This window comes from Leptidea sinapis, chromosome 18 (assembly GCF_905404315.1).
Source record: "Leptidea sinapis chromosome 18, ilLepSina1.1, whole genome shotgun sequence".
Classification (NCBI taxonomy): Eukaryota; Metazoa; Arthropoda; class Insecta; order Lepidoptera; family Pieridae; genus Leptidea; species Leptidea sinapis.
The window spans coordinates 69,740-87,988 of record NC_066282.1 but is presented as its reverse complement, the minus strand read 5'-3'; the positions used below and the strand labels follow the sequence as shown (position 1 = coordinate 87,988).

The 18,249-nt window shown below is 49.0% G+C and overlaps 1 non-coding gene across 1 annotated transcript; it reads right to left on the bottom strand.

Annotated features, from left to right (window-relative positions):
- Nucleotides 1-13,361: 13,361 nt before the first annotated feature.
- On the bottom strand, nt 13,362-13,565 carry LOC126969661 (small nucleolar RNA U3). The gene has a single exon (XR_007730435.1). It is a non-coding gene; the product is annotated as a small nucleolar RNA U3 (small nucleolar RNA).
- Nucleotides 13,566-18,249: the final 4,684 nt, after the last annotated feature.

The following is an 18,249-nucleotide window of genomic DNA, read 5'->3' as shown; positions in this document are numbered from 1 at the left end:
ACTGAGGGCAGAACCCTTAACACATGACAACAAATAGTGAAACTTATCAATGTTTGATATGCCTTTTTGGTTATGAACTAAGGAGCAAAATGTCTCATAAAAGTTTGTGAAGTTTTCTATGTTTCCGTCAAAGGAGATTAACTCAAGTTTAGGTAACCTAGGACGACTATTTATTTCGGTTTTAGATGAATTATCTGACGAGTTATTTTCTGTTTTTAAGTCAAGGTTTTTAACACAACTTTTGATTTGGAAGAATAAATCATCAAAACTATCTAATTCACTAGAATTAAACTGTATTTTAGGATTTAACAAAACTTCGAGTTCAAATATATTAATTGTAACCTTTTCATATTTCTCGCGAATAGAATTAATTTCAGAGGCATGAAGTAAAAACATGTCGATGTCTACAGATTCAGGATTCGAACATATTTTCAAAGAAGTATCGTATAGTTTTTGAACCTGAGAGAATAGTCTTTGCTTAACTGCATTATGAGTACAAACTCTGTGACGAATATCTTGTTCGTCTCCTTCGACTTCAACTTTCCTGCGGGTCGCCATTTTAAGCGACGCAGTTACAATATTACGTAGGTACCAAGTTAATATTATTTAGTATAAGTATTAATTATTAAGGATTTTGCTAAGTATTAATGTTACAAATAAGTAAGTTTATCAACGAAATGAATTACGTATGTGTAGGTAGACTAAAGTATGTACTTGTAACAAAAGAATTAAGATTTATCTGTAACTAGACCGATTAAATAGTAATATTAAAATTAAATCAAAGTATTCGAAGGACCTATAAGAATGAAATGACCAAAATCCGACTACGTAGGCCAATATCCGGCTCCGAAGGCCAATGTTCGGGCTCAGGAATAATATCTGGGACTGTATTAAGGTTTTCTATAATCGCCGGTTTTGGCTCTTTAAATAAATGAATTTATGTAGGCACTTGCAATCAACCAAGAATCATGAGGAAAGAAGTAAATGCAATCCACTAACCTTTGAACACTCCCACGTCACTCAGGTGGCGGCGGCGCAGCAGCTCCAACGGTCCTGACTCTGGTGTTCCAGGTGAACGTCACTGGCGATCGCAAGCTTGCCAAGTTTTATATGTAGGCACTAGTATTGAACGTCAACACTAGACTTGATGATGACTAGACGCCCGAGCAAAGATCAATTGTCTCTGTCCGCTTGTCAACCCAAGCGCGACTTGTGTCATCGGATATTGGAGCACGTACAACTACCCTCATGATTCCTAATAAAAATCAGCAAGTACCGTACAATAATAATAGCGGAAAAATAATAATAAAATGATAATAACAATAATAAATCCTATTTGTAACATCGTAAATTTAGTCAAAGTGTCTCACTGAACCTCAGGCAAACATTCAAGACTTCTTTACATCCGCAAATAAGTCAAAGTCAGGAAAAGCTTCCAGCAGCGCATTGAGGGCAGTGAGGGTGCGTGGAACGGGGGAGCTGGCCCGTGCAACTGTCCGCCAGAAAGGGACGACAAGGAGACTGTGCTTCCGGGATCCGCAATAGTTGTCTGGGGTATAGAACCTGGCCAGCTGACCATGTAAATGCGGAGCATCAATCAGACCTCGGATTATTTTGCATACCCGTGACTAATTGATCATTTGCTCTCCTGGTCTTAAGCGAGTTGTGACTAAGGCAGCTCAGGAGGAATGCTGTAGGATACATGAATGGGTAGTATCCAAAGTTATGTTTGTACACAAACCTGAGAAAAGTTTTTTGGGCCTTTTCAAGTAGCCTGTCATAGGTGGAATAATGGGGATCCAAGCACATGAGCTTGCTTCTAATTTACTACGAACTAGCGCACTATATAGAAGGCGAAAGATACATTCTGTTTTAAAATTGCGTGCATTTCTCAAGACAAAACCCAACCGCTGAAAAGATTCCTTTGCAATGGTTGTTATATGATCTCTCATTATTAAAGTTCTGGTAAGTGTAGTGTTCCCAATTGTGTAGTAAAATAAAATCGGGTATCTCAGACGTCCAAAGCTCATTATGTTACATTTGGATATGTTAAATTCCATGTCGTTTGCTGTACTCCATTCATGTATCGCAAGAACATCCTCCTAGATCGCCATGCAGTCAGCTTCTGATCGAACTTCAGTGTATAATTTAAGATTGTTTGTGTAAAGGAGACACTGTGCAAGCCCAAGTACTGTCGGTAAGTCGTTCACCATAAGAAGAAACGGCAAAGGACCGAGTATCGAACCCTGACTTACTCCCGAGCGTGTGTGGTAAGGTGCGGATTCATAAATACCCAACCTAACGAACTGCTGCCTGTCGCGCGTGTTGTCTGCTAGGATTTTAAAAGCCCTGGTGCAAAACCAATGTTACTAAGCTTCTTCAGTAAAATGTCATTATTGACATAGTCGAAAGCTTTTTTGAAATCAAAATAAAGTACATACTCAAAAGATTTGTGTTAACCGATCGTTTTGCTCTGAATCCGTGCTGGACATTTGTAAGATATTTTCCTACTTGTGAGTAAATTAATCTATGCAATACATTTTCGAAAACTTTTGCAGGAGACGAAAGAATAGCTATTGGCCGGTTTTGTTCAACTGCAGACTTGCCAGATGATTTAGGAATTGGAGTGACTCTTGATATTTTCTATTGAGGAGGATAAATGCCTGTTCTTAGAGCTAAATTCAATATGTAATATAGTGGCTCACATATAATTTTTTTGGTCTGTTTTAAAATCACTGATGGGATGTTATCTGGTCCTATAGAACTAGTAGACTTAAGTTTGTTGATACCATAAAAGATATCCGAAGGAGTGAATCTTAAGATGTTCACATAATTACTATTGCAGCTAATATCTTCACTTACCACAAGATCCGAGTTTAAGTTTGCTACTTTGGCGAGAAAACGATAGCAAAAAAGCTTGCAAAGGCTTCCGCAGCTGCTACTCCAGAGAAGGGTTCTACCTGATATGTGACTATAGGCTCAAAACCTCCTTTGGAACGCAGTGTGGTGATAAAATGCCAGAATTTACGAGGACTGTCCCTTATTTCATTTTCAATTTGCTCAAGGTGGCTTTTGTAGGCCAACTCTAATATAATAATATAATTCTATTATGAATACGCCCTATTGCTATCCAACCCAAACAAATATTATATGAGTGGTAGATATTTTAGATTAGCAATCATTATAAAACACAGCAGCTGAACCACACTGCCTACCTGTAGCCACATATGAGCCAAGTAGTTGTGATTCAAAATGAAAACCGCAAACCAAAAAACACACAACATCCCTACCCCTTACAAATCATTTTTTTTTGAGAGGAGGAAATACGGTTACGTATTTACTCCCCGGAACGGGGCGTAATATGTCGGACTCGAGTGTCCGCGTAAGCGGACACCCCATACCAACTAAAACCTCCTCTGTGCTGTTAGCAGCCCTGGCTTTCATAGCGAAGTAGGACGTGGGCCGTGGAGGCCGTAAAGACTGAGCAACATAATTAATGTCTACCATGCATTATGTTAGATTTATTTATCAACTGGTTGTCTGCAACTAAGTGTAATGTAAGTGTAAATTCAAATATTAAGTGTACTTAGTGAAACTGTTTGAGGAGACATCCTTGTGTCCATATTTCTATTTTTACTTTATCTACTTTATGTTTAAGGATGTATCTGTATTTGTTTCCAAATAGATAAATAAATAATAAATAAACACCAGTCGCGGGGCGTCTCCTAAGGAGACTCGAACCTCAGACCGGCTGTGTGCTTGTGGGAAAGAGAGAGAATGAAAATGAAGATGAAATGAAGATGAAAGATGAAAAGGTGATGAGAACACACTCGCCGGCGAGTGTGCTGATGTTTTGTGTAATGTATGTAAGTGTGTATGTATGTGTTTATGATTGTATGTATGTGTGTTTGTATGTATGTACGTAGTGTAAATGTTTGTGTGCATGTATGTTTGTGTTTGTGTCTGTTTGTGGAGTGTGTTTGTGATTGTGTAAGTGGTGTATGTCAGTCCGTCAGTCAGTCCATGTGTGAGCGAGTGTAGTGAAGCGATTACAGGACGAAGACTAACGTCTCGTCGGGTATCAAAACAATGTGTGGTGTATCTAGGGTGCGGGCCGCTGGCCACCGTCAGAGCGACGAGTGCCAGTGGTTTGCGGTGGTTGACCGCGCCTACGCCTGCGAAGGCGGTGTGTGCGTGTCTGTGTCGGTGTTTGTGTGGGTGTTGCGTTCGCGATGGTGATGTCGTCATCCGGGTCTACCGTTACGTGTCTGGGACGTCTTATTGGGTTGAGACTATGGTGAACGGGGGTGTACCCGCATGCCTTCCTAACCAAGATGTTGGGATGGTTAGGCGCCTTGTCAAAGAAGCGTCGCGAGATCTCTTTAAAGTGTTGAGCTATCGTTGGAAGCTCTAGGTCGCGGTGAAGGTCAACGTTTCGGATGAACCACGGGGCTCCGGTTGCCATGCGCGTGAATTTATTTTGAACTACTTGCAAACGACGTAAGTAGCTCGGTCGGGTGTGCGTGAAAACGACGCTTGCGTATGACAGTATGGGCCGTACGATGGTTTTGTACAGCGTCACTTTGTGTTTGAGCGGAAGTTTGCTTCGCCCACACACAAGTGGATAAAGGCGACTGAGGACAAATCGGGATCTATTGCATACCGTATCAATATGTTTCTTGAAGTTCATATTGCTGTTGAACGTGACTCCTAAGTATTTGTAATCCTTCACCCACGGTATGGGTGTTTCATACAATTTAATGACGTCGGTCGATGGTTTTTTAGCGCGGATGCTATTCGTGTTACCGAAGAGTACCGCTGCACTCTTGGTGGGGTTCATTTCAATCCGCCATTTTCTGAACCAGTTGTCTAGTTCATCGACGGCGGCTTGAAGCACTTTAATGTTCCTGCTCAAGGTTGAGCGGTTCAATAGAGCGGAGCCAAAGTAGACTGCCGTATCGTCAGACCTGATGGGTCTGGGTGAGGATAGGGTGCCCTCGACTCGATATCGGAAGGAGCGGTCAGTAAGGTAGGCTCGTATGATGCGCACGAGCCTGTCTGGCACTCCCAGTTGATACAGCTTGAATACTAAGCCGTTGTGCCATACCTTGTCGAAGGCCTTCGCGACATCGAAAAAGACGGCTGCCGTGGTAGCGTGAAGTTGACGCCGTACGAGAATGTACTCGGTGAGTCGTTGAGCCTGCTGGGGCACGAGTGAGCGGTTCTGAATCCGAACTGTATGTCGGGTATCAGGTTGAGCTCCGCGATGTAATAATTAAGACGCGCGAGGATTATTCTTTCGTAAAGTTTCCCGATCGAGTTAATTAAGCTAATAGGCCTATAGCTACTCGGATTAGCTTTAGGTTTATTGGGTTTGGTAATGGAATCCTTCCATTGTTCGGGGAACGCGCTATTAGACAATAGAATATTAAATATGGTAACCAATAAAGTAATAAGAGTCGAGGGTAGGATTTTAAGAACCCTATTGTTTATAGTGTCGGGCCCCGGGGCCTTCTTGGAGTGAAGCTCCTTAATGATAAGCTTCACCTCTTCGTAAGAGGTTTATTACATCGCCTGAAGGGCTCAGAGCGGAGCAACGTTCAACTTCACGATCAACTTCCTCAACGTGTGTCGGGTCGGCTGCTGCATTTGGAGAGCACTGACTCTCGAGGCTATCGGCGAGGCATTCAGCCTTCTCATCGTCATCGAGCGCCGGCTGCAGTCCCGGTCTGTCCAAAGGAGGCATGACAGTGGGCGGCTCCTGTTTGAACGCGCGAGGCAGCTTCCAGAAAGCCACATGTGATGGCTTAAGGTTGCCGAGCAAGCGGTCCCAATGTTCGCCGCGGAGTTCCGCAATACGTTCCCGTACCACCCGCTGTAGGTAGCGCAGGTGGCGCCTATTCTCGACCGACAGATACCTATCGTAAAGTCTAGTGGCTCTGTGCTTCTGTGTGAGTAGGTTCCTGACCTCTGGAGGCAGGTTTAGGCGATGCGGTTGCATCGTCGGAACCTGCCTGGAGCAGGCCTTGATCCTATGGTATGGTATGGTATGGTATGGTATAGGGGCTCCTGTTTCCGCAATTAAACCACTAGCATGGGTCCATTTTGCGTGCAGTAATGGCCGGTTACTCCAACCAGCCCAGCTCCTTCCAGAAGTTCAGAACATTCCTGGGGTGTTCACAGACTTCTTGGAGCGACCTCGTATTGGTTAAGGTTTTTGCCCGTTGGTTGGCCACCCCCGCACATTCCAGGATTACGTGAGCGACCGTTTCGTCTTCGGTCAGACAACCTCTGTACTTAGGACTGTCCGTTACGCCGATTATGAAATACTCGGGGGTTATGGGGTGATGATTAGGTATAATTAGTTTTGTTAGAAAAAAAAGGGGGGTGGGGGGGGAGATTAGGTGGGTTAGTACATGGAGATAACCAGGGCGTTAATGGTAAGTAAGGGTGCAGGATTATACGTTATAGGGTATACCTCAGGCCTCAGGTGTTTGTCGCGGTGTATTTAGACGACTGCCTTGTTCCGTTTGTCGGATCTATATTTTCACTGGTTGGTGTATCAGTGGTGCGGAGTTTCAGGGTGACGCCTGTCAGATGTCAATGTTGCACGGGCTGTCTAAAATTTTCCAGACCGCGTGGTGTCGCGTGCTTCCTTCTCCCATACAAAGCCGTTGAGGTTATGGAATGCACCTTTATCCCTCAATATCTCCGCAATCCGACGTCTGATTTTTACCAAACTTGGAGCGATAGGCAGGTCTCAATCAGCGCTACAGGAATTAGTGTAGCGTTTCTTGATTGCTGCAGCTACAATTCGGGGCAGTTGACACAAAGTCCAGGGCCCGTATCTTCGGAGCGCGCTGCACAAAACATTCACCAACACTAATCCTGGTGTATTGAGCACTAATGAGACACTGTAGCAATTTTCACAACGATACGATCACTTTTTACCACTGATTTTATTTTTTAACAAGGAGCAATACGTTGTCGACACGGTAGTTTGGTCAAGACGGTTAGGTTAGGTTAGGTTAGGTTAGGTTAGGTTAAAGTCGTTGTGCGGTCGTAGTGGCAACATCGTTTTCACTTCGCTCCGCGTTCACGACGGCTATTGGTGTGTATATAGCTTGTGTATATATACTTGCTATTTATCAAAAGACGCGCCTTTTTACAGTGGTGTAATTAGTTTTTCTTTCGAGCGTTCGGTAAATTATTTATCGACCTCGACATCTGAAGTGATAGTGACACATAGTTTGGGTGTGGTTTACTCGCTGGGAGTCGCGGTAACCCCCCTGTTTTTAGTGTTTGTGAGGTGCACCAGGCTCTGGTAGACACGTGAGTGCTTTTAAATTCAAAATCGGACCACATATACGGCCGTGAGAATTTTTAATTTGAAGTAAATATTATATGTTTTTACTTCACTGTGTGTAAATTAATCAGTTAAGTGCTATATATCGTTGAGATCGCCGTTTCAAAACGAATCCAACGATATAGGTTATAGGTTATCACGGGCTACTATCCGCAACTCGATGACTATGGCGCGCCTATTTTGCGTGGTGAGGTGGGCAGCTAATCTTGCCATCCCAGCTCCTCAAGGTAGTTAATCAAACCTCTGATGTCACCCATGACCTCGGGGAGAGTCCTCGGTGACCCCAGGTGTTTGGCCCGGTAAGTGGCCACACTCCTACACTCTAGAATGATGTGTGCGGCCGTCTCTTCTGCCTCCATGCAGGCTCTGCACAGCGGGCTGTCGGTGACACCTATACTAAACAGATGTTTGTTAAAAGGGCCATGGCCCGTTATAACATAGGTTAATTTACGTAATCTTTGGCGTGGGAGTTTTAGTAGCTTGCGAGAGAGCCTGAAGTCTACTTGGAGTAGGGCCTCTTTTGCTGGTCTACACCCTCTCACTTCCGTCCAGTATTTACTCTGTAATTCCTTGGTATGTTCTCGTGTGACCATTGTAGGCCATCTAGAGGGGAGGGGGACGATTGGATCTGGTCCTATTGCTATCATCTCCGAGCCTTTCCTGGCCAGTTCATCCGCAGCATCGTTGCCGCGTGAGTCACTGGGACCCTTTATCCATTGAAGAGTTACCTGGTTGCCATTTGCACATAACACCGTCAGATACTGGTGACAGTCGTATATTAGCTTTGATGTGATAGTGTTGCTTTGTAGAGCTTGTAGTACTGATTTGCTATCTGAGAGGATGCGGATTGAGTAATCCTTTACCTTTCGTGCCAAAGTAGCTGTGGCCGCTTCTATGATACCCATGCACTCTGCTTGGAAGACAGTGTTCTGAGCTCCTAGTGGTGCGGCTATTTTTATATTTAGATCTTCCGAGAACACTCCGTATCCTGTACCAGATCTTGTTTTCGAGCCATCGGTGAAAATCCTGAGGTCTATAACATTAAAGTCCTCTTTTGATTCTTCATACAACTGTATTTTGTATTTCTTATCGAAGATGTATTCCTTTGGAGACCTGTCACTTACCGCGAGCAGCAGAGGCTCCTTTTCAATCACCTCAGTTAGGACCTCTGGGTGTGCGGGTTGATTGGTTCTCCAAAGATTTAGTGTCTTCAACCTTACTGCGGCGGAGGCCGCCTCTTGTTTTATAAAGACGTGTAGAGCCGGAAGATTTAGCATTGTTTCTAAGGCTGCAGTAGGTGTAGTACGTACTGTGATAGCCATACATGCCAGTCTTTGAAATCGTTGTAGTTTATTACACGTGGTTCTAAGTCTAGTGCGTGACCACCGAACTACTGCACCATAACATATCACAGGCCGTATCACAGCTGTGTAAAGCCATAGTACGATTTTCGGGGCAAGACCCCATGTCTTCCCTATCATTCTACGGCATTGCCAGAAGGATATTGTAGCCGTATTAATCTTCGCATCTATGTGGGCGCCCCAGTTTAGTTTGCTGTCAAGTATTACGCCTAAATACTTTACTTCGCTTGTTAATTGGAGTTAAGTGTTAAACAGTTTCGGCAGTTTGTAATTACCTAGAACTCTTTTGTTTGTGAACAATACCAGTTCCGTTTTCGTTGGGTTAACTGTCAGATCGTTATCTTTGCACCATTTTTCCACGATTTTAAGTGCCGCATTTGTTACTTCACATACAGTATTGGCAAACTTTCCACATATCAGTATAGTTAGGTCGTCTGCGTAGCCTATAGTATAGTAGTGGTTTTCGTTGAGGGTGGCAATCAGATCATTAACAACCAAGTTCCATAGAAGAGGTGAGATTACACCTCCTTGGGGACAGCCTTTGGCAACTATGGCTTTCTGCGTTTCACCTTCATCGAGTAAAATTACTCTGTGCTTAAGCATGTTTTCAATCCATAATGTCAGAGTTGTACATACACCATGTCGTTGTAGGGCTTCTTTCATTTTTGTAAATTTTGTCTTTTCGAAAGCTCCTTCGATATCCAGGAAGGTTCCTAGACAAAAGATCTTTTCCGAAAGTGCACCTTCTATAACGTTCGTTACAGCGTGTAGTGCAGATTCAGTGCATTTACCTTGACTGTACGCATGTTGATTGGGGTGTAAGGGTATATTCCGCAGGTAATTTTCCCTCAGTTCTCTTTCGCACAGTCTTTCTAGGGTCTTCAAGGCAAAAGAGGTGAGACTGATGGGTCTGTATGATCTAGCATTAGAGTAGTCGCTTTTACCCGGCTTCGTTATGAAGATTACTTTCACTTCCCTCCATTTCCTGGGGATGTATCCATGCGCTAGACATGCCCTGAAAATGTTAGTTAACAGGATGTAAAGGGACTCTCCTCCCCATTGCAATAAAGCGGGAAAGATCTCATCCGGTCCCGCCGATTTAAAGGGGTGGAAGGAATTTATAGCCCACTTCGTTTTATCATTCGTCATAACCTTATGGGCCAGTTGCCAGTCAGCTTCTTCAGCAGTTGTGTTTTCAACCACCCACTCCGTTTGCTGCGTTATTTTGCAGCCTGGGAAGTGCGTTTCTGTTAATACACGGTCTGTTTCTTCCGGTGAGTTAGTGAAAGTACCATCAGGTTTTCGCAAGGATTCCAGAATGTGTCTAGGTTGATTGGAGACCATTCTTCTTACCCTGTTTGCTTGGTTTTGGCATTGAATGCCTGCAGTATTTACGCCAACTTTCAGATTTTCTGTATCTGATGCGTTTCTTGTATTCAGACTTACTTTCCTTGTAGATATCCCAGTCGTATTGTTCGCCTGTGTTCATTGCGCGGTTTAGATGTCTCCTCACTTTTCCTGAGCCTTTCCAGTTCAGGTCCCCACCATGGCTGGGGTTTAGGTTTGTCAGATTGGGGGGAGATGAGGGGGCATGTAGCGTGATAGCTGGCTATCATAAGATCACTGATTTGTGATACTTGTTTTTCGATGTTATCAACGCCGATTATCTTGTCAGAGAGTGTTCCCTCATTCAGACGTGATTCCATCATCATCTTGTATTGGATGAGGTTCGTTCTGCGGGGTTTCCTCCTGGGCGACGGTTTAGTAGTGTTTACCTTCAGATTAAAGAGTATCCATCTGTGATCTGAGCAAGATGCTTCTTTCGAGACATGCCAGTTGGATATAGAATTAGACATACCTTCCGTTGCCAGGGTAATGTCAATAATTGTTTTGCTCCTCTTGTTAATAAAGGTGGGTTCTGACCCTACATTTAAAATATTAAGGTTAGTAGTGAAAAGGTATTCAGTAAGTTGCTTACCTCTTTCGTTAGGTGTCTGCATGCCCCAGAGCGGGTGATGTGCGAACCAGTCTGCAGCTATTATCAGCTCGCTCTTGGTGGTCTCGCAATAGTTCACCAGTCTGACGAGAGCTTCTGGCGGTGGTTCTTCTCCATCCGGCATGTATGCTGAGGCGACCACTATCGCTTTCTGGTGAGTATGTTGGTCCAGTAGTTTTATAGCGCATAAATCTCTGGAACAATAGTCTGATAGGGATTGCACATGTAGGTTATTTGAAATGTGAATACAGGCTCTAGGATGTTCTGGCCCTGAGTAATGTATGATCTTACCTCCAATATTGGAGAGATAGCAAATGCGGCCTCGTCTAACCGACGGCTCCTGGATTAGGGCGAGAGCAGTAGAGTTAACCTCCAACCATTTCCGAAGTTGAGCCGTTGCGGTTTCACTATGGTGGAGGTTTATTTGTATAAAACTGCACTTAGAAGGGGATGCCATCTTTGAATAGCAAGCCCTCCTCACCGTCCCTGATGCAGAGTTCTTCGATACCCTTAGTGCAGTCGGCATCGCCCTTGGTGCCCGAAGCCAGAAGCTCTTCGAGCTCCTTCAGGCTGTCGAGCGCTTCCTCAGAAGGGGAGCTTGCGGCACAGGTTCCGTCTGCTGGGTTATTCCCTTGTGTTTCCATCGGTTCCGGTGGTGCAGTGTTATGGCCTTCGTTTGGCTTTGCAGGTTGAATAGTAGCCTCATCGTTAGCATCCTTGGAGGGGGGGGTCTCAATAAATTTTCCACCTGGCCCCTGGAATTTCATGTAAACTGAGCCCAGCATAAACGATAGCCGGCGCTCATGTTCCATTATTCTGGGGATTTTCTCCTCCGGAACGCTTACGATGATGAATGTGTCATCATTGTGATGGTGAAGAGCGTGTAGCAACCAGCAGTCTACCTCGGCCCAAGAGTTTTGGAACCTAAGCATGCCACCGATCGCCTTGGTGACCCTCCACACTCCAGGCAGCAGGATGCCGCACCTTATGCGGTTAGGGACTTCCCACATGTTCTTTACAGTTAGGCTGTCTCCATTTGGTAGTGTTATTTCTGGGACCGCTGCCTTTAGCCACTCAAGTGTGTTGAGATTGGAGCACCACAATTTCAGGACGCCCCCGTCATAGATTGGCTTGCCCAGAAAAGCAGGCCCTTCTCTCTCCTCACTTATAGCAGCCAGCATAGCGGCCATCAGCTTGTCTTCAAGTTTGTTTTGTATAAACTGGACTGCATTTGCGTCTATGTGCCCTGTTGTGACGAATGTTATTGCTACAACTGGGTCAGTTTTCGCGGCGTTGGCATATGTGGTAGGTTTAGGCCGGTTCAATAGTCTTGCCCTCTTATGGTCCCCCCTTGGAGAGTTAGTATCGTCCAGACGAGAACGTTTGGTCGGTACAGAGGGTTGGGCTACGGCACTGACTTTGTTGGAAGGAGGCCCTCGGTTGTTGGTTGTTGGGGCCTTCCTGGAATCAATTCGGGTTTGGTTCCCCGGTATTTCTGAACCACGAGAGGTGCTGGGTTGAGGTTCTGTTGTTGAGGAGGCCATCGGGGCTTTGGCGTTTTGAGCTTCAGCCTTGCGATGGCGGGCTGCTATGCGCCTCTGTCTCCTGTTGGGACGATGGTGATTCGTAGGTGCCGATTGCGTTTGACTTTCCCTTATACAGGGCTTGTTGTGTTCGGCCCTTGTAGGACACGAGGGTCCAACCAGCCTCCAGTCCACTGACTGCTTGGGCAGGCACCACTTGCGCAGTCTCTGTGCCCATAGACGGTTTGGTTTGATGGCTCTTTCGCTAGTATGCTCCGGGTGCCAGTAGGTGCTGAACACTCTCCGGATGTGTTAGTATCCTTGGTAGATTTCTCCACCAAGGAACCAGTTATGGTACCTTTTGGTTTCTCTCCAGGTCCCATTTTAAGGGGTTTGTTGGATCTGTTATTCTCCATGTTAAAACCGGGTAAGATTTCATTCCCCGCGTTCCCCACCCTCCACGGAGCCCGCACCTGGGGATGGTTAACTTAACCATCAGGGCTACGAAGGAAATATAGGTTCAGCTGGTTGGCCTCTTGCGCGACATCGGGAGCTCGAGATGGATGGCTGGTAGATCGATCCAATCCACCAGGTCCTCCACCCATTCTTACCCCGTCAGCATGGCCGAGCACCTTCCCGTTAGGGGACCAACCTTACCTCGCCTGTGGCCCGCCGAGGCGGGGACACGTGACCATTACCCACGTGACGGCTACTCACGGGGCTACCGTTTAGCTTGAAATCAGGGCCAAAGAGAGCGTATTACGTTACAGGGGTAACTAAACCCCGACCCCTGTCCCGCTCAGCTCCCCATGATTCCGTCATCCCCGCGTACGGCGATCAACTGCGCAGGCCAAAACGCAGGTGGATGCTATAAAATCTTCCGGTTGGCACCCACTAACTGCCGGAAGAGTCGAGCAGATATTAGCCATTAGCCAGCAAGAGACAGCCATTGCGCACGGTTAGTGAAAATCGAGCACAATAACTAATCAATCACTGGACCAATGTTACCAGGGCGCACCGGGGAGGTAGGTGTCGCTCCATTCAGAACGCCTCAAAGAGGTTTCTTTGTGGATCCACTCCTCCGCCCACACGTGGAGGTTTCTGCTGAGCGCCCCGCCACTCAGACAGCGACATCACCCCACGCCTCCCTACAAGTAGGGAGGTGAACGATCATCGATAGCTAGTAACCGTTGATTACTGCCAGCCTCACGCTCAGGGTGACACGCCACGCTTCATCAACATGGCCGTCTACTCCTCACATAGTGTGAAGGTTCTCGTGAAGAGCTTACTATCGAAATGATCCTATGAAGTAAGGTCTTCCAACAGGTCATCCAACGATATATCGTTTGTTAATATCGGACTCATACAAAGGGAAATAGCCATTTCCTTTGTTTCGAGTTGTGGGTGACGCTCCGCAGAGCGTCGCGGTGTCGCTAGTGTCGCATTCCCGCGAGACCCGCGGCGAGCGCGGCGAGCGTTTCTCTCTGTGGCGCCGAGCAGCGACGCTGACAGTGTGCTGAATTAGAGGACACTAGCGTAGTGGTAACACTTAGATATAAGTAGTTAATAAGAACTGTGTGCTTAGATACTTTATAGTAGGTTTATTGTTTAGATATAGTTTATTTATTAATTAGTATATATTGATAGTTAGTAAGTTATGTCCTAATTTTTTTTTCCCGTGTGTTTATCTGTTTCCATTGTTGCCTGTAGCTTGTAAACCTGAAACAATGGACACGGATAGTTTAAACGAGTCCAGCTGCTCGGAATATGGTGCTGGCCGCAAACAGTCCTTTTATAAACGGTCGAGCAATTCCGGCCAAGACTCGGCTACAGAGACCGAGGCATCGGTGGAGAGGAGGGCCAAGCAAGCCATAAAAAAGGCTGCGGGTCACTCAACAGGGTTGGCTCAGGCCAAAAAAGCCTTACAATCGGGTAAGGAAAGTGAATATGAGAGAGAAATGGAGAAGAAGCTCAGGGGTCATACTTTCCGGAAGCCTGCTGCTGTTGAGCATGATGCCTGGAGAGGATGGCGGGGTTCGAAATCCTGCAACGGGCGAATAAGCGGTCCCAGAAGATCCTGGACATCGCCTTAAAGTCGGGCAACCTGAAGGGTGGCTACGTGCGCGACCTTAAGATTGCCGCCAAAGATATGGCGGAGATGGTTGAGGTCCTGACGGCAAGGACCGCAGAAGAGGAGTCGCGGCAGCTCCGCGATGAAGCGCGGCGGTTGTCAAACGACAACAATCGCCTGAGAACGCGGGTCACCGACCTTGCGAATGACCTGAAGGCCATGCGCAGGGAGTTCTTGGAACGCAAGGCTGTGGAGGACACAGTGGTGGCGGAGGCTCCATCCTCGGAGGCAGCCATCATCAAGAAGGTGGTCGAAGGTCTGAAGGATGACCTGGCGCGAACCATCGGCGAGATGATGGACGCCAAGCTGGCTGGTATCGAAGACCGGTTGCTGCCGGCACCGGTGGTCCGGCCGCCCCTGGCCCGCCACCAGGCAGGTCGAGCGGAGCACTAGAGAGGAAGCTCCCCAGGGCCCCCCTGTCCCAGCGGCAAATCCTCAAGCCGATTCGTGGACCAAGGTGGCGGCGAGGAGAAAAAGAAGAGGACGCAGCCTGCTCCCACAACGGTCAACACGACGTTGACCGCGCCGGCTTATCCGGCTCCGCAGGCGCAGGCTGGAATCCGCCGGATACGTGCGACTGAGTCCACCAAGCAAGTGGAGCTGGTGAAGTCGGTGAAGCCGACAAAGGGAGATGGGCTGGCAGGATCGCCCAAAGCGAAGGTGAGCCTCAGGCCACCTTTAACTGCAGCGGTGGTCATCACCCTGTCCAAGGATGCGGTAGCGGGGGGCGCAACGTATGCTTGGGCACTCATCGCTGCTAAGCAGCGGGTCAGCTTGGCGGACATAGGGGTGAAGGAGGTCCGCACAAGGAAAACGGCCCTCGGAAGCCGAATCCTTGAAATTGGGGGGCCCGAGCGGTCTCAGCAAGCTGATAGGCTTGCTGAGGAAATACGGGGAGCATTAGCAGGGATCGCGACTGTCAACCGGCCTGTGAAATCCGTGGATATACGGATCAGCGGGCTGGAAGACAGCGTGACGCTAGATGACGTGGTGGGGGCCGTTGCTGCCAGGGGGAATGTTCCCCGCGAACATGTGCGTGCGGCGCGTATCTCCATGGGCAGCACGATAGTAAAGTGCCCCACCACAGGAGCAAAGGCGATCATGCAGGATCGCCTTTGTATCGGATGGAGCACCGTACGGGTCACCCTCCTTGAGGCTAGGCCTTTACGGTGCTTCCGGTGCTACGGCATCGGACATGGCAGTGCAACGTGCACTGCAAAGGACCGCAGCGGCCTATGTTGCCGCTGTGGTAAGGCAGGGCACCTTGCACAAAGTTGCACCGAGGTGCCAAGGTGCGACGTCTGTGCCGATGCCGGAGCACCCGCAGGACAACGCATGGGGGGGCGGAGGTGCAACCCCCCGCTAATTAAAAGGAACACATCTAGAACGGAGGTGCCGGCCGCCGCCATGTCCATGGAACCGAGCGCACCGAGCGCGCCCACCAGTCTGGAGGGTACGGTTGCTCCTGAGGGGGAGCTTGAACAAATGTCGTCGTAATGGACGGTACGACACTGTTCGAGCTCCTTCAGGGGAACCTCAATCACTCGGCTGGGGCACAGGACTTATTCCTGCAGTCAATGGCCGAGTGGGGTGTGGATGTGGCGGTAGCGGCGGAGCCATATAGTCCTCCCGAGAGAAGTAATTGGGCGGCGGATTCTCATGGCTTGGCCGCAATTGTTGCACGGTCAGGGGGTCCGCCCCTGATAGCTCGGGAAAGGGGGGATGGCTTTGTCGTAGCAGACAGGGGCCCTCTAACAGTGGTGGGGGTATATTTTTCCCCTAACAGACCTCTGTGGGAGTTTGAGGGCTTCCTGGGCTGCCTTGGGCCGGCCATCAGGAGGGCCAGGTCCCGCCTCATATTGGTCATGGGGCACTTCAACTGTCGCTCACGCAGTTGGGGCGACACCATGACCGGAGTGCGGGGTGCTCCCTTGGTGGCATGGGCGGCTGAGCTGGGTCTCGTCGTTCTTAACACTGGGGGAGTAGCGACGTGCGTGAGGCCTCAGGGGGCATTGATAGTTGACATTACCCTCGCCTCCCCTGAGGCGTCGTGCAGGGTCACTGGCTGGCGGGTGTTGGAGGATGTGGAGACCCTGTCGGACCATAGGTACATCCGACTGGGGGTCCTCACATCTAGCTGCTGCCCGGCTCCTGGGATCCCACCGGAGGGGGTGAACTCGGCCTTCCCGAGATGGATGATTAGTCACCTTGATCGGGAATTGGCCGAGGAGGTGGCGATCATAAGATCGTGGCTGAGGCCCGGAGGCCCAGCTATGACGGACGACGTGGAAGCGCTGGCTCTTGACTTTAAGAGGGCGATGGATCTCTCGGACTCTTCGATGCCACGTTGGAAGAGGGCCCCGCGCAGGACGGCTGTTTTCTGGTGGTCACAGGAGCTAGCCGTCCTACGCACCGAAAGCATAGGGGCCCGTAGGGCCTATCTGCGGAGTCGGCGTCGGAGAGGCGACACGCCTGAAGTAATGGAGGGCCTTCGAACGGTATATTATGACCGAAAGAGGGCTCTCCAGTCTGCAATCAGGCAGGCTAAAGAGAAGGCCTATGAGGACCTTCTCGATGGCCTGGAGAGGGACCCGTGGGGGCGCCCTTACCATTCAGCTCAAAACAAGCTGAAGGGTGGGGGCCTCCGCTCACGGAGGTCTTGGAGCCAGCGCTCGTAGAGGAAATGGTCGCGGGGCTCTTCCCCACCGCAGTGGACCTGATCCCGCCCAGGATGCGGGAGGGAGAGGTTGTGGAAAGGCGACAGGGGAGGTCCAGGGCGTGACAGATGTGGAACTGGGCCTCTGCCTTGATCGCCTCAAGACAAGGAAGAAGGCTTCGGGCCCGACGGTATCCACGGCCGTGTCCTGGCCCTGGCCTTTCCACATGTCGAGGGGGAACTCCGGGGACTGTTCGACAAATGTCTTAATGTCGGGTGGTTCCCGGAAGTATGGAAGGAGGGACGCCTATGCCTCATCAAAAAGGAAGGTAGGCCAATTGATTCTCCAGCGGCTTACCGACCTATAGTCCTGCTGGATGAGGTTGGGAAGCTGCTGGAATGGATAGTGGCCTCACGCCTAAGTCGCCACCTCTCTGCCGAGGGCCCGGACTTGTCCGAACACCAGTTCGGTTTTAGGAAGGGACGCTCGACGCTTGACGCCCTCACTGAGCTGAGGGCTCATGTTGAGAGTGTGGTGGCAGATGGTGAGAGGGCGTTGGTGGTCTCCCTGGACATAGCCAACGCCTTCAACAGTCTCCCGTTCGGCGTAATTGCTGAGGCACTCGACTTCTTCGAGGTGCCCTGGTACTTGCGCCGAATAGTGAAGGACTACCTGGTTGGGCGCCGGGTGGCCTACGTGGCGGGAGACGGGAGGATAAGGCGGCGTCCCGTAGAGTGCGGAAACCCGCAGGGGTCGGTGCTGGGTCCGCTCCTCTGGAATATGGGCTACGACTGGGTGTTGCGAGGTGCGCTTCTACCCAAGATGTGCATATTCTGCTATGCAGACGACACCCTGGTGGTGGCCCAGGGGGGGTCCTTTTGGGAGGCAGGCTTACTGGCCTCGGTCGGGACCTCCCTTGTTGTTGAGTGGATCAGGCTGTTGGGGCTCAGGGTGGCGTTAAGTAAAACGGACGCCATCCTGTTCCACGGCCTAAGGAGGGGCCCACCTCCTGGCGCTTTCATCGAGGTGAACGGAGTGTGTGTCCCGGTGGACCCCTGCATGAGGTACCTAGGCTTTGTGCTGGATGGCCGTTGGGGCTTTGAGGTGCACTTCAGGCACCTCGGAGAGAGATTGGTTGGGGCGGCTGGAGCTCTCGCGCGTTTATTACCAAACGCGGGGGGGCCGTCCCAAAGCGTCAGGAGGCTGTATAGCGGG